Below are 13,678 nucleotides of genomic sequence, written 5' to 3'. Positions count from 1 at the left end.
TATGTCAAACTGTTCAAAAAGTTGCTTTGATCAGATTCTCTTAATTGTCGCCTTTGTATGTAAATAAATTGGAGAAAAAGCTTTAATGTTTCAGGCTCCCTCTGATTGGAATAAGTTACCTGTACATATCATCCTGGTTGTCAAAGATCTATCATATTGTATCTTTCATAATTCAGATACAATATGATAGAAAAAGAAAAGAAGTTCACAGATAATCAAAACTGCCAGTTTAAATTATGTGATGGGAAAATACGTTTTTTCTGGCCAGACTGCGTTCTTCACAGAAATGATGTTCGAATGTATCCGCTGTAAATGAAGTTTCCAGTTAATTAGATTTTTTTTTATTAAACTACTCTACAATCTGTCGTGTTGTCATGCCTGTATGCAACAGTTGGCTTACACGGCTAACAGGCAATCAGTTCACAGGACCGTCTTGTACGTAATCGCGACCTAAATCTGGAAAACAATTATTCGCGAGACTTCTCTTCCACTGACTGTAAAATGTAACTTACGTTAGCCATATACCCAGACCCTTACAAAAAGACATCAGTATTATTTTTTTTCATTTAGTCATCAACAATTTATCCAGTGGATGGTCATGATAGGTAATTTTTGGTGAATGACGGCTTGGTCATTTTCTAGATCCACCTTACAGTTGTCAGCAAAGATAATTAAATGTTCCAGGATGAGAGAGAAAACAGATCCTCTGACTTATACACTTCCTGGTGAGGTGTCCCAGAGTGCTCTGCTGTAGGAAACATCAGTTCCCTGTCTCCTCACATCCAGCTTTGGTTACAAATTCAACACAGCGCTCCTTTCCTCTGAAACCCGTCACTACTAAGCAATGAGCTCATACGAATCACAGCAGGTCACCACCTTCACAGCAATACCTGTTTCAACAACTGACACCAGGCACATTTCATCTACCCTGCATACAAACACAATCCAGCGCTGTGCTGAATTGTGTACCGTAAAGCAATTTGCTGCGACAAGCCGACTAATAGGCAGCAAAAGAATACAAATGCACATGACCACATGGAGGCAATTTTCTGTAGAGCCGCAGAGGTAAAACAGGGCGAACGATAAGACCAAGAGAATGAACGGGTAAGAAAATAAAACCTGAGGGGACTCGTTGCAAAAAGGACATGGCAAGTGGTGAAAAGACGAAAGGAAAGAAAGCAAAGAGCAAAGCAGAAATGGAGCAACCTAGAGGGTTGACAGAGAGAGAAGGAGGATGTTGACACACAGAGGCGACAGAGGGTAAAATAGGTTTATTAAAAACTGGAAGAAGCAAAGGAGATGATGGAGGAGGACAAGGGAAGAGAAATGAGAAAGGAAACAAGGGTCTTGAACTTGCGATGAAAAAAGAGCTTGGGCACTTATGGTAACTCACAATCAATAATGATTTACAATTTCTGTAAATAATTGAATGATTATCGATGTTCGCTTCTTTAACTTTGCCAATATTGTAAAACATAATTTGAAAGGTTGTTGAATCGATTAAATGGTAAGAATTGTTAATGAAAAGCAAAAAGATTTAAAAAAAAAAAAAATAAGAATAAGTAATTTTAGAGAAGGATGGACACAATCAAAAAAACAATCCGGAAAAAGAGCAAGATGTCCACAGAAATATAAATGAAAAACAGCAAGAAAAACTGAATAAATACAGGAAGAGATGGAGAGACAGAAGATATAGCGAGTGGTGGAGGGGATGGGGGTTGGGTCGAGCGGCAGCTGGTTTGATTACCGGATTATGAGGAGACTCACTCCCTACTGACCTCTAACACACACTCACGCACGCGCGCACACACACACACACACACACACACTCACACACACACACACACACACACACACACACACACACTAAAATCCATCGCAATAAATGAATAGACAGAGGGAGGAGTGACATCATGGAGGGACAGAGGAAGACTCCCACTGAAAACTGATCAAGGAACATATTGGAAAAAAATTTATAGAAATGGATGGAAAAAATTGATGGATAAAAAAGATAGATAGATAAATAGAAAGATAAATAGATGGATAGATAGAAAGAAATAACACCGCATTAGGTGGCGTAATAATATGTCACCTCTTCTTCTGGGGCTAAAAGCCAGCTTTATTGTCAGCTCTCTGGATCACGATGCAAAGACGCAGCAGTAATTGACGCTGATCTCCCATTGTCATTGTAATGAGACAGAGATCTATGAAAAGACCCCATAATCCGCTGTAGTAGGAACCTCTCTCTCTCTCTCTCTCTCACACACACACACACACACGCACGCACACACACCCACATCCATTTAAAAGTGCACATCCATGTATTCCCTGATGATATAAGGGAATACATCCACCATTGACACCCTGGCCACTACTCACTTTCCCTATAAACCCAAATCTGACAAACATTAAAGGAATAGTAAAGACATTTTAGGACGTACACTTATTTGCTTTCTTGTCAAGACTTGGATGAGAAGACCAATACCACATTATGTTTTCACATTGGCAAGTACACACTGAATTTGTGCCCTGAAATGTTTTATTTCTGATAAACCGCTCAACTACACCAACACAGTCTGACAAGCTCAAATTGTGGGAAGATGGTGTTGCTTTGCTCCAATTTGCCTCCAACCAATCCATCTGCACCGAGGTTCTTTATTGTTTTGTTGACACTGTTTTGTGTGCAATTGTTGTGTTGGCTTCCTGCAGGCTGTGTGCTTTTTTGATGAGACAAAAACACGACAATTTCCTCTCGAGTCACAGCCTCTCAGGAATCCCTTCTGGTGACCCAACAGTGACATTTCAAACAGGAATATAGAACAACTCCGCAAAGCATTTAACAGGCTAAAAGGAAAAATGGTAGAAGTATCAGGGCCTGACAGTTTATACGTTCACTGAGATTTTATCAGCCTTCAGGGGTATTCTCGCCCCAAGCAGCCATTCAATCCTTTCAGTAAATCCAGCACACACACGTAAAAAAATTATTTTTATTTGGTTTACCTTCGCGTCTACTGTCCAGCTAATTTGGCCAACCTGCATCAGCACGGAGCTTTTCACTCATCCCTCCACATGAGGCTAATTGGAGGTTTGAAATAGAAAAGAAGAAGAAAACATATTAAAGCTAAAAAAAAAGCCATTTTAGCAATTAGAACCACCAACAAAGGTCCACTTCCTGTCAGCAGGTCACTGACTCACCCGGCTCCTTCTGTGAGAACAGCTACACTTTTAACACGAGCACGTGCCCTTACATGCTAATTACAGCAGTGCAGAAAACACGAAAGCCATGACCAATAGGTCTGTAAAAATATATAATGCCCTTTCCCGCCAAATTTCTGCACAGTCGTTTTTTACTTTTTTTATTATAAGTTAGCCAACAGAGGATTGGTGTTGCAGAATTAGAGTCTCAGGGAAAATCCGGTTTAACATGAAGTCTAATTAAAATGTTTCCTGCTGTGTTAAAAAGAGCATCTTTGTTGGAAACTGTATGCAGGGATTCCCTATTTCACCTCAAGTTTGACTTCAAAGCACTTCAACAAAGTAATTGTGCCTTGGCTGGACACATGCAAAATATAATTTTTCGATTTAACCTTTAGTTTTTGTATTAGATTCCCGTCTTTAACTAAAAACAATCATTTTTAACAAAAAGGGCAAATAAATACCGATCAGTAATGCATCCCTGTATTTTATAGAAAATAACTCAGTTGAAGAAAATATTATCGAATGAATGAATACACATATCCCCTCATCCTACACTTCAGAGTAGTCAAATGATGATCAAATATTGATCTGAAAATACTAAACATTTTAGAAATAGGGTTAAGCTGAGGTCCAATACTGACACTCAATAAAGAAAGCGAGTCCAGAGCACAAGGACTGAGGTCACCGCCTATCTTTAAAATCCCTACCAAAGCTTATTGGATTCTCAGGTGTCAATCTCTTGTGTCAGACAATATATCACACCTATAAAAGGTCTGAGGCATCATTTTGGAAACAAAGCCTTCCCATCAAGAAGTAAAACAACATATATCAGGTGTATCTCAGTGGACTATAAAGACGTTGGAGCGTTTGTGAATTACTTTTTGAATCCCAGAGGTGAGTAACGGTGATCTTGTCCGTAACTTCCCAATAAGCCAGGAAGTCATAACTAATTCATTGCCCTTTCTCCATAGCACTTTGCTTTAGCGTGCATGGAAACAATAAAACATTAATAACCTCCAAACTCCAAACACCACAAATGGAAGGTTATTTTGGCATCTTTAGCACCACGGGAAAACAAAGCGTTTCGTAAATAACAATTTGGAGAGGAGCTTTCACGGATCCTGCGGGCCTCGAGCCAACATTTCCCCCTCTTCGTGTGTCCGCACTTCAAAGATGGAGCAGAGCTCGAAGCTGGCGTGCATAAAGCCTCTAAGAATAACCACACTGATCTGGAATCATCGGCAAGGTCCCACAGCTGCGTGAACATCAGTATGCCCTGAGCGAGAGGCTGGCCTCAGATCAGTGCTCCGGCTCTAAGATGCTTTGTGGGTACACGGTCCCCAGCGTTTCAAAGGGTTGAAGGAGTTCAGTGCTATCTCCCTGTGCCAGGTAGCTTGACTAATAGCACACTCAAAGCTTCTTGAATGTCAGAGCATCCTGAGCTTGCTTCCTGGAAATCGAGACAGAAATAGTCTGCAAAGTAGTGTACAGCAAGCCCACAGCTGGAGCTGAAAACCGCCCCAGAAACATTTTAAAAGCTGCAATACAGGGGAGGACACGAGGCAGAGCCCTGGCACTTCCCTAAGGAAGAAAGTCACAGAGCAAAGTGAGCAAAGGTTTGGAGATACTGCTCAGGTGGTGGTTGAATCTTTGAAAAGCATTGAGTTTTCCCTTTGTGAAGTTTGATTGGCAGTGGCCTTGCATAGTTTCAGATTGGTGTGCTTATTGTTATATATGTTATTGTAATATATATATATGTTCCGTTGGTACGCAATGATAAAGTAGCAGTAGACTATCACCATTACCGTAGCCTTTTGGCTGACATTAAGTATGGAAAGAGGACACACTTAACGCTGGGGCGGCTGAAATGATTGGACGGGCTTCTTATATTCCTGTAATAGCAACACATTTTATTTTCAGAGCATTTTAGTTATTTGCATTACCTATCATAGCGTTAACACCAAATTTGGAGTTTCAAGATGGTTTATTGTATCAGTAATAACATATATATAATGTTACAGATTTGGGCATAGAAAAACTATCCGAGAGTCTGTCACCAGACATTGGACCCGAGGCCTCAGAGGATGTGCAGCTCGATGTCAAAGTAAAAGTAACATGCCCTTTAATCCATTTAGTTACAGCATTCAAATGTCTCTCGTGTTCAAATTCCTTCCACTGTTACTGTGGGAGGAAAAGCTTGAATATCTACTGAGCAAGTGTGGCATTAATCACAGTTCATATCTTTACAGGGATTCTTGTCAATTTATAATATATTTTGAATGAGGATCATTGGACATGTGTTTGCTTTTATTATTCATTGTGGCTTTTTGTACACTTCTGGGTCAGAGGTTCAAATCCCGAAACATTTCAGAGATGTACACATGGCCTTGACTTTGGTTAAGAGCCTGACTTAAACTGTATGTGCTTTTTAAAGCCCAAAGGGGAGATATATTTCAAAGAGCATGCAAAAACCCAAAACAGTAAAATTGGATTTAGATTGTACAAAAGCTGTATGTTGCTCCTCTGAAACACACTAAAGACCGTCATGGTGCCTTCAACCCGTTAGTTCACACTCCGTGCTTCCACAATCACATGGTTTTAAATCCTATTTCACACTGTGTTGTCACACCCTTTTGTTTGGCGTTTTTCTTGCTTCTCCTCTGTGTTCGTCGTGCTCTAAAAGCCCTTATAAGATACATGAGCAGGTTGGATTTCCAAATCCATGAGCAACAAAAAGTGTAATGAGTTTTACATTTTCAGCAGTGTAAGTTGCCTGCAGGTGAGGAAAACAAACAGGTACAGTGGCCACCTGAACAGACGCTTTTTAAACACACAAACTCCAACTCCCGGAGTGAAAGTGACAGGGTGAACTGCCAAAATGACACTTCAGACAAATAAGTGCAAATAAGTGAATAAATGGATAGCTGCAGAAAAAGGCAGGTCATTAAAATAACTCAAGCGTTAACAATGATATGTATGCATAATTGCAAAGCACACACACACACACACACACGCACACACACACACACACACACACACACACACACACACACACACACACACACACAAACAACCCAGGCCAAGCTGATTTCTGTGCTTAGTTTGTCTTTTAAAGCCTTTCTACCCCTGAGGTCTGGGCACTCATTATACTCAGTGCAAAATGAGAACAGAGTAAAAAGCTCACACACACACACACACACACACACACACACACACACACACACACACACACACACACACAGCAACATAATGGTTTAAACCACTCTTTTACAGAAGCACTAATCCTTTACGTTAAACCAGATAACTCCCATACACACTGAACACAAAAAGCGTACTCTCATGCAAAGACTCGTATCACATTTCAACACACCGTCACGTCTATTGTACGGATAAATAACCCAAATCCACACTCTGACCTCTCTGACGTGCCGACGTGACATCTGTTTGCAGCTGTGTGCAGCAGCAGCTATCGTCCTCCATCTTGCATCTGTCTTTGTTTGTGCTGCTGCTGCTGCTCTGAGCATTTTCTCTCAAATGTACAACCAAGAGACATTATGTTTGTGAGGGATAAAAGAGAGCCACACTTTCACTTATTTTTCATAAATAAACCTTTTCTGCGGCCGTTGTTTTTCCAGTTAAACAATTTGGTATTTTGGGGCATTACAATGTGGGCTAACCATTCGCTCTTGTAAATCATTCACACTGCAGCACCTGATGACGGCTGTGTAGAAGTTTGCATCGCTCCTATTGCTGCGAGGGCCCATGAAAACATTTTAAAAATCTAAATTGTCCGCATAATTTCTCTTGTGGGGCAGCACAATAGTGCAGCAGTAAAGTAAAAGTAAATCGTTGTTTCCACATTAGAGGATGTTTGAGCTCAATTCAAAAGAAGACAAAGAAAAGAGAGCCGATCTGGAAGATTCAAAAGGTCAGTCAGATCGGATTAAAAAAGGCCTGAGGACACTACGGGGCCCTAAATGTGGTCGACCCGAGCTGACCTCAGGAGAGACCGAACATCAGCAGCAGCACTTAACTAGTTGAAAAGAGCAGTGGGACTATCATTAAAAGAGAACGTGGTAATGGGGATTATGATGCACCACCTTATCAAAGCTGATAGCCACATGTCAAATAAACCTTGATTGGCCTGAACAGCCTCTCTCTCTCTCTCTCTCTCTCTCTCTCTCTCTCTCTCTCTCTCTCTCTCTCTCTCTCTCTCTCTCTCTCTCTCTCTCTCTCTCTCTCTCTCTCTCACTCTCTTACTCTCTCTCTCTGGTGATCCCGTTTGTTTACAGTAATCATGTTAATGTTGTAAAGCTAATGCGGTAGTGATTTATTGATAACACAGCACTAAACAGAGCAGGGAAGTTCCAGTCTGTCGATGATCTTTCCTTGCGTCATACGTTGTGCGTCTCAGTCCTCCCTGGTGGCCGAGTTGGACGGAGCCCATTGTCATTTAGCTTCAGTCCGCCACAAACAAATCACTGAAACTGCTATTTATGAACACTTATATTTGCCATTCTGCATCTGGCTCTTTGGTGTCTGAAAGGTTAGGAGACCTGGTGATTGGTTAATAAATGTTGTTTGTACATGATGTACTTGATGTTGTAATGTGTGTTTTATAGATTACTGTGAAGCAATTCTCATAACTGTGGCATGAAAACATTTGTTTTGCTTAGTGAGTCTGAGTCTTGATGAAAATGTCTTCAAGTCAAAAGCTGTTTTGATAATTAAATTAACTGTGAATATTGTCCTGTTGTCCAGCAATGTGTGTTTCGGACCTCAAATGGGAAACAGAATGCAATGGATAAAAGTCCGCTTTCCTAATTAAAGACACGGCCAAAGTACAAAGACAATCAGCAAGGTCCTGGAGCGTAGCAAAGGAAGACAGTCGGGAGGAAAATGCATTCACTTTCTAGAATGTGTGACATTTAATTATTCACCACTTATATCACAAACATTCATTGAAGGAACTATTGCAGCTGATGATAAAGAGGTAAATTGTCATGAAACTCTGTAACCTTCTGCTGCCAAGAGTTGGACTATTTAAACCTACAACTGAGTTTATTGCATTAGCGTCAAAGCAGATACCATATTCAGCTTGGGTAACACAACTAAGTGATATGTATCGCAAGTTTTATGACTTCCTCCTCAGGATACAGAAGAGCAGTTTGTGAACTCTGTGTTGTGCTTCCTGGGGAACTAGAGAGCCATAAGTTAGAGAGTGTCTTTGAAGATTAAACGGAAATGCATGGGTCTGTTCCTGGAAAGGAAGAACATAAAAACCCTCTATCAAACCTAATGAAGATGGTTTAAGGTATTGATTTACCCTCACAGAGGGTTTATCTACAGCAGTACATTGCCTCAAAAATACTGTAACTTAAGCTTTTTCACGATTCATTATTTGTATAATGTGGTAGTATTATTTAACACTTTTCATGTCAACTGAGAAAGAATGTTGATGACCACCACCGCCAAAAAAAGACGTTGTGAGAAGCAGGTTACAGGAACATTGGCTTCGCTGTCCAACTACAAATCTCGAAGCAGGGAATACGCATTTGTTACGCTCTCAACTTTCTGAACATATCCACTCATGGGATCCCACCATGTCTGAATTTTCCCCGTCATGGCATTCCCCTGTGCATAATGCTGCCTAAGTTATCACTATTTCCCAGCAGTCATCCTGCCACTCAAACCACACCTCCTTGAGAAGAGACATGTCAAAAGGACTGTATTTCTACAGGCGGGGATGTGCTCAGCTGTGTGAATGCAGAGTAGCTTGGCATTTGCAGTAAAAAGAGACCTGAGTGTGAATCCAACAGAACTTCAGAAACTGTCACTCTGATTCCTCTCTATAAGTCCCAGAAAAAAAGATAATTGCCTTATCCATTTGCATGAAATAACAGAAGCCATGTACTTAAGCTGTGGGGACGGACCACTTTCCTTTCAACACAAGCTTTGACTTGTCAAGCACTTAACTATGTGACGGCGTTACAGTATTAGACAGACATGTCCCTCCAACCCATCTAACATCTCTGACCTTCAGTGAGCTAAAATCCTTGGCAGAAAAATTTGACTAATGTCCTTGCTCAGAAAACTTTGAACAGACACTCGGTCTTGTGACACAATATACAACATTAGAACCTCAGACAAACTCATTGTGGCTCAATATCTGCTATTGCAACACAGATACCTTTAAAACATGCCAGAGAGGACCAATACTGGTTAACACCTGTGCAGGTCACAGGTTGGCTCACAGCGTCGGTGTAATGCTTTCAGGACACTAACTACCTGATAAATAAACCCGCCGTCTAGCTCTCTGTGTTGAACCATGCTGAAGTCCGAAAGCTTCTCTGCTCGATTCAAAACCATTTAGCTCCTGATGGACGGTAGATGCATTGTGACCCTGACCGGCCGAAGATGTAGAGTGTACGTCTAATGGATTCTAATGGCCGGATAAAAGTTTCATTACATTGTGGTTGGCCAGTGTCTACTGTATAGGTCATCGTGGTGGCTAAGTAAAGCTGTACTAAGTGCTGTGTGTTCACATGATACTCTTTGATGCAGTTTCTCTTCATCCTCCATAAATATCTTGTAAGTTTAAAGACTATATGTATGGTGTAGCGACGCACACCAGCGTATAGATTTAAATAATGTAATGCCCTTCGAGGAAGTAGTGAAGTTCGGATTATGCTAGAAAACCCTGTTGGAAGACGAAAAAGTTGTAAGCACAAATCTGTCTGCTTCTTCAGTACCACGGACAGCGCAATGAATTTATCAATACACAGCACAGGTAGGCTCTGATATTTCAGAGCCGTGGTCATGACCAAAGATTATAACTTGCAGCAAGCTCAGTCAGATAAAGGATTAATGAGTCAGGCAGACTACACGAACATACTCAACTCATCCAACCCTCTGCCTCTGCACTCTTGCTGCTGTCAGGGGGACCGAGAGGAGGGATCGGCGGGTGAACAAGTGAGATTGCATTTTGATCATTTTGCTAAGAAGGAGGATAGCATCCCTCCTCATTCGCCCTCACATCGCCTTCTGTTACAGAACGCCTGACTCCAAGGCAGAAAGAAAATGTAGAGAGATGAGCAAGAGGCAAAACAGACATTCAAGAAAGGCATTCATAGGGTAACACTTAGTTATACATGTGAAAAGTATAAAGAAGAAGAAAAACAAAGCCATAGAGAAGTTCAAAATCTTACACATAATGGTAATCTCAGTTTTTCAGTTTTGGTAAGGTATATAAATTATCAGATGCTAGTAGCTGCAGAAACATTATAGAGATGAAATACCATGATAGAAAAATTAGGTAGTTATGTTGTAACCTTATAAAGTATACATGCAATACAGCATACAATATACAGCCTGCAGTGTGATGAGCATTGTCTACTGGCCTGTAAAATGTATTAATTAATTTGTATCATCACCACTGGCTAAACAGATTGAAGTTATCTGTCTCTCTTCAAAGCTGAGGCGAGCTCTCCAACCTCTGACAAGTCAAATCAATATGGAGCAATAGTTGACGCAGGTGGTAAAAACCGATGCCGCATTTCAACGAGCTATTATGTCGAAACCACGTTGTTGTGGTGGTGAAGCCTGTGGGGCAAACCATTAAAAGTGGTTCATGACATTAATGTTCAGCCTCTTTGTTTTGAAATGTATTCTCTTTTTCGGTGTAGACAATACATACATGTAAAAGAAAGGCAATAGATAATTTGAAATACACAAACGATTGTCTCTCAGTGTGACATCGACTCTGGCCATAAAACAAGAAATTAACACACACTTTACCCCCGCCTCATTTTATCTCCATGCTTGTAATATCGGGTAAAAAAAAATGTCTGAAATAAGAATAACTCAGTGTGTTACTCTCTCGGGTGTTGCCCTTTGAGCTGACCAATATGTAAAGGCATTAGCCGCCTTACACACACACACAGCATCTGCGTACTCACCCATAATGCATTGGTAGGGTTCTTGTTAACATCAGCGCAATGACCTATATGCACTCTGAGTGTATTCATGGTGCACTGACCTGAGTCCCAGTTCATACACTTGCCTCAACAACTACAGCATTTAGTAACCCAGTGTGTAATTGTATAGATGTTGTGTCCATATTCTCAACACCATCTAAACTTCCAGAATCCCCAGCACACACAGAAGCCATTAAAGTCAGTGAAAAAAACAGCAGCTGCATTTTGAATTTTGCCAAAGTTAGTACATCTGTTTTGTTAAGCTCTGTAGAGCAAAATACTTACTAAACATTGTGTGCTCCCGGCGACAAAATCACGAAAATGTATCACCAACTCTGCGGCTCTGTGGAGCTTTATAGCCTCTTTTACTGCGATGTTGTTTTTTTCTAGACAGCGGTCAGCGTATGATCCGTCTCAGAGCGCTCATCAACCTGCTTCTGACACAGCTGTTTACAACGAGAACAAGCTCTAATTAACTCACTGTACACGTCCTGCCCAGCAGCATACAGCAGGAAGTTGGACTAAGTGAAACATCGTATAGATACTGTTCGAAGGAGTTAGTGGAGACCAAACCGGAGCTAAATGGAGAAAATTAATGATCCTGCATCCATCAGGTAAACATAACTCCAAATGTTGCTCCATATCTAACTATGTGTGGGCTCTGCAGCTTGGTATGCAATTTTTCTTCTCCCACGTGGCCCAAAAATGTAAGTTAAGCTTTTTTAACTGAAACATCAACCTCATCATAATCAGACGCACTGGTACACAGGTGTGCCCCATCACGATAACGACCAATTAGAAGCATCTGTCGCTTGTAAAAGTGGACTTCTGCTAGCATCTCCAGAGTGACAGCATCATATTTGTGGTGGACATTTACAGAATTTGGGGGTTCATGTTGGTAATTAGAATGAAAACTCGTATTGTTGAGATTTTTAGCAAAGGTTGTTTAGCTACTGCCAAAGAAAACAACTTTTTGGTGAATTTTTCAAACGCCAAAGAGATAAACCTTTTTCTTTTAAATTACTTCTTTGACAGCAGCAGGACATTTTTCGCAGCACACATTTCGACTAGTGGGAAACACACAGGTGCTACTTATAGCATTAAAATTTTCCCAGTTTTATTCAAGTATCTCAGTCAGTCTTGACAGCGTCACGGGAAAGAGAGACAGCACGCACAATACCAGGACCCTGAAGCTAAAGTAGCTAATTTGTATATCAGCCATCGTTCCTTTTATCATTTACACCTGCACTTTTCCTGCTGTCACGTCAAAATGTCCGCTGTTAGAAAAGGCCAATTGAACACAGGCTGTGTTTGAAATTGCAGTTTCGGGTCATGTGAGTGAGGCTCGTGTTTTCTTTCCCAGCGAAGCCCTGCTCCTCATTTAAACCGCTACACACACTCACTGGGAGTATGCCCGTTAAACCACAGTCGATGCTGCTGGACACAAGAGCGGTTGGGGGTTGCTTTGCTCGAGGGCACCTTGAGCTGAAGCTGTTCGGGGTGCCAAGCAGAAATTAGATTTTTTTTCATCACTTGCCTTCACCATCTGACCCTAAAGGCAGTTTTATTGGTGCAAATGTAAATTCGTGTGTGTGTGTGCTTAAACTGCTGCCAACGCAAGCATGGATGCACTGTTTAATATGAAAACTATCCTGAGAATCAATAGTCTAAAGCTTCGAGAATGGGAACGAGAAAGAGAGTAGGAGAGAGGGAAAGAGAAATAACAAAGTATGAAAGCAAGACATAAAGCAGTGTAGTTCTGGCACTCTCTGGCATGCATAGATATTATTCATTGAAAAGGCATGAATACACTCTCAAGTGCAATGCTTTGAGCCACCTGAGAGTACACACACAACACACATATGAACACAGAGACACACACACACACAAACACACATCTGCACAAGACTCCTACTACAAACACAAATCATTCACAGGCACACACACATAAAACTCTGCTACTAGAAAACACTGTTCAAACACACACATGAATAAAAATCCGGACGTAAACCCACACACAACACATTTAGGCAATGGAGCAGACAGACAGACACACACACACACACACACACACACACACACACAGGAAACAAGGAGGGAAGAAAGCAGAAAAAGAGGAGAGGAGGAGCAGAGTTGAAAAGAATATGCCATGGAAGAGACACAGCCCATGAGAGTTATGTGAGGATTAAAGGGAAGTGTTGAGGGGAAAGAGAAGAGTTGGAGGATGGATTACTGAATACAGAAGGAGAGAGAGAGAGAGAGAGAGAGAGAGAGAGAGAGAGAGAGAGAGAGAGAGAGAGAGAGAGAGAGAGAGAGAGAGAGAGAGAGAGAGAGAGAGAGAGAGAGCGAGAGAGAGAGAGAGGCAAAGCATAGAGAATTAATAGGCGACACAAGGTTAAAGACTGAGGAGCTGGAGAGAAAGAGAAGAGAGACAAAGTAAATGGGAAATGAGCTACAGGACCGGAAAAAGCAGAAGAAGGGGAAAGAAACAGATGGAAAGAAGG

At 41.2% G+C, this 13,678-nt stretch overlaps 1 protein-coding gene across 1 annotated transcript in view; it reads right to left on the bottom strand.

Moving 5' to 3' along the window:
- The window catches only part of celsr3 (cadherin, EGF LAG seven-pass G-type receptor 3), a 94,040-nt gene that overhangs the window by 71,673 nt on the left and 8,689 nt on the right, over positions 1-13,678 (bottom strand). The gene's annotated exons all lie outside the window — the stretch shown is intronic.

This window comes from Clinocottus analis, unplaced genomic scaffold (assembly GCF_023055335.1).
Source record: "Clinocottus analis isolate CAN_PGR_092001 unplaced genomic scaffold, fCliAna1.0.p SCAF_4, whole genome shotgun sequence".
NCBI classification, from domain to species: domain Eukaryota; kingdom Metazoa; phylum Chordata; class Actinopteri; order Perciformes; family Cottidae; genus Clinocottus; species Clinocottus analis.
This window is presented reverse-complemented; position numbering and strand designations above follow the sequence as displayed.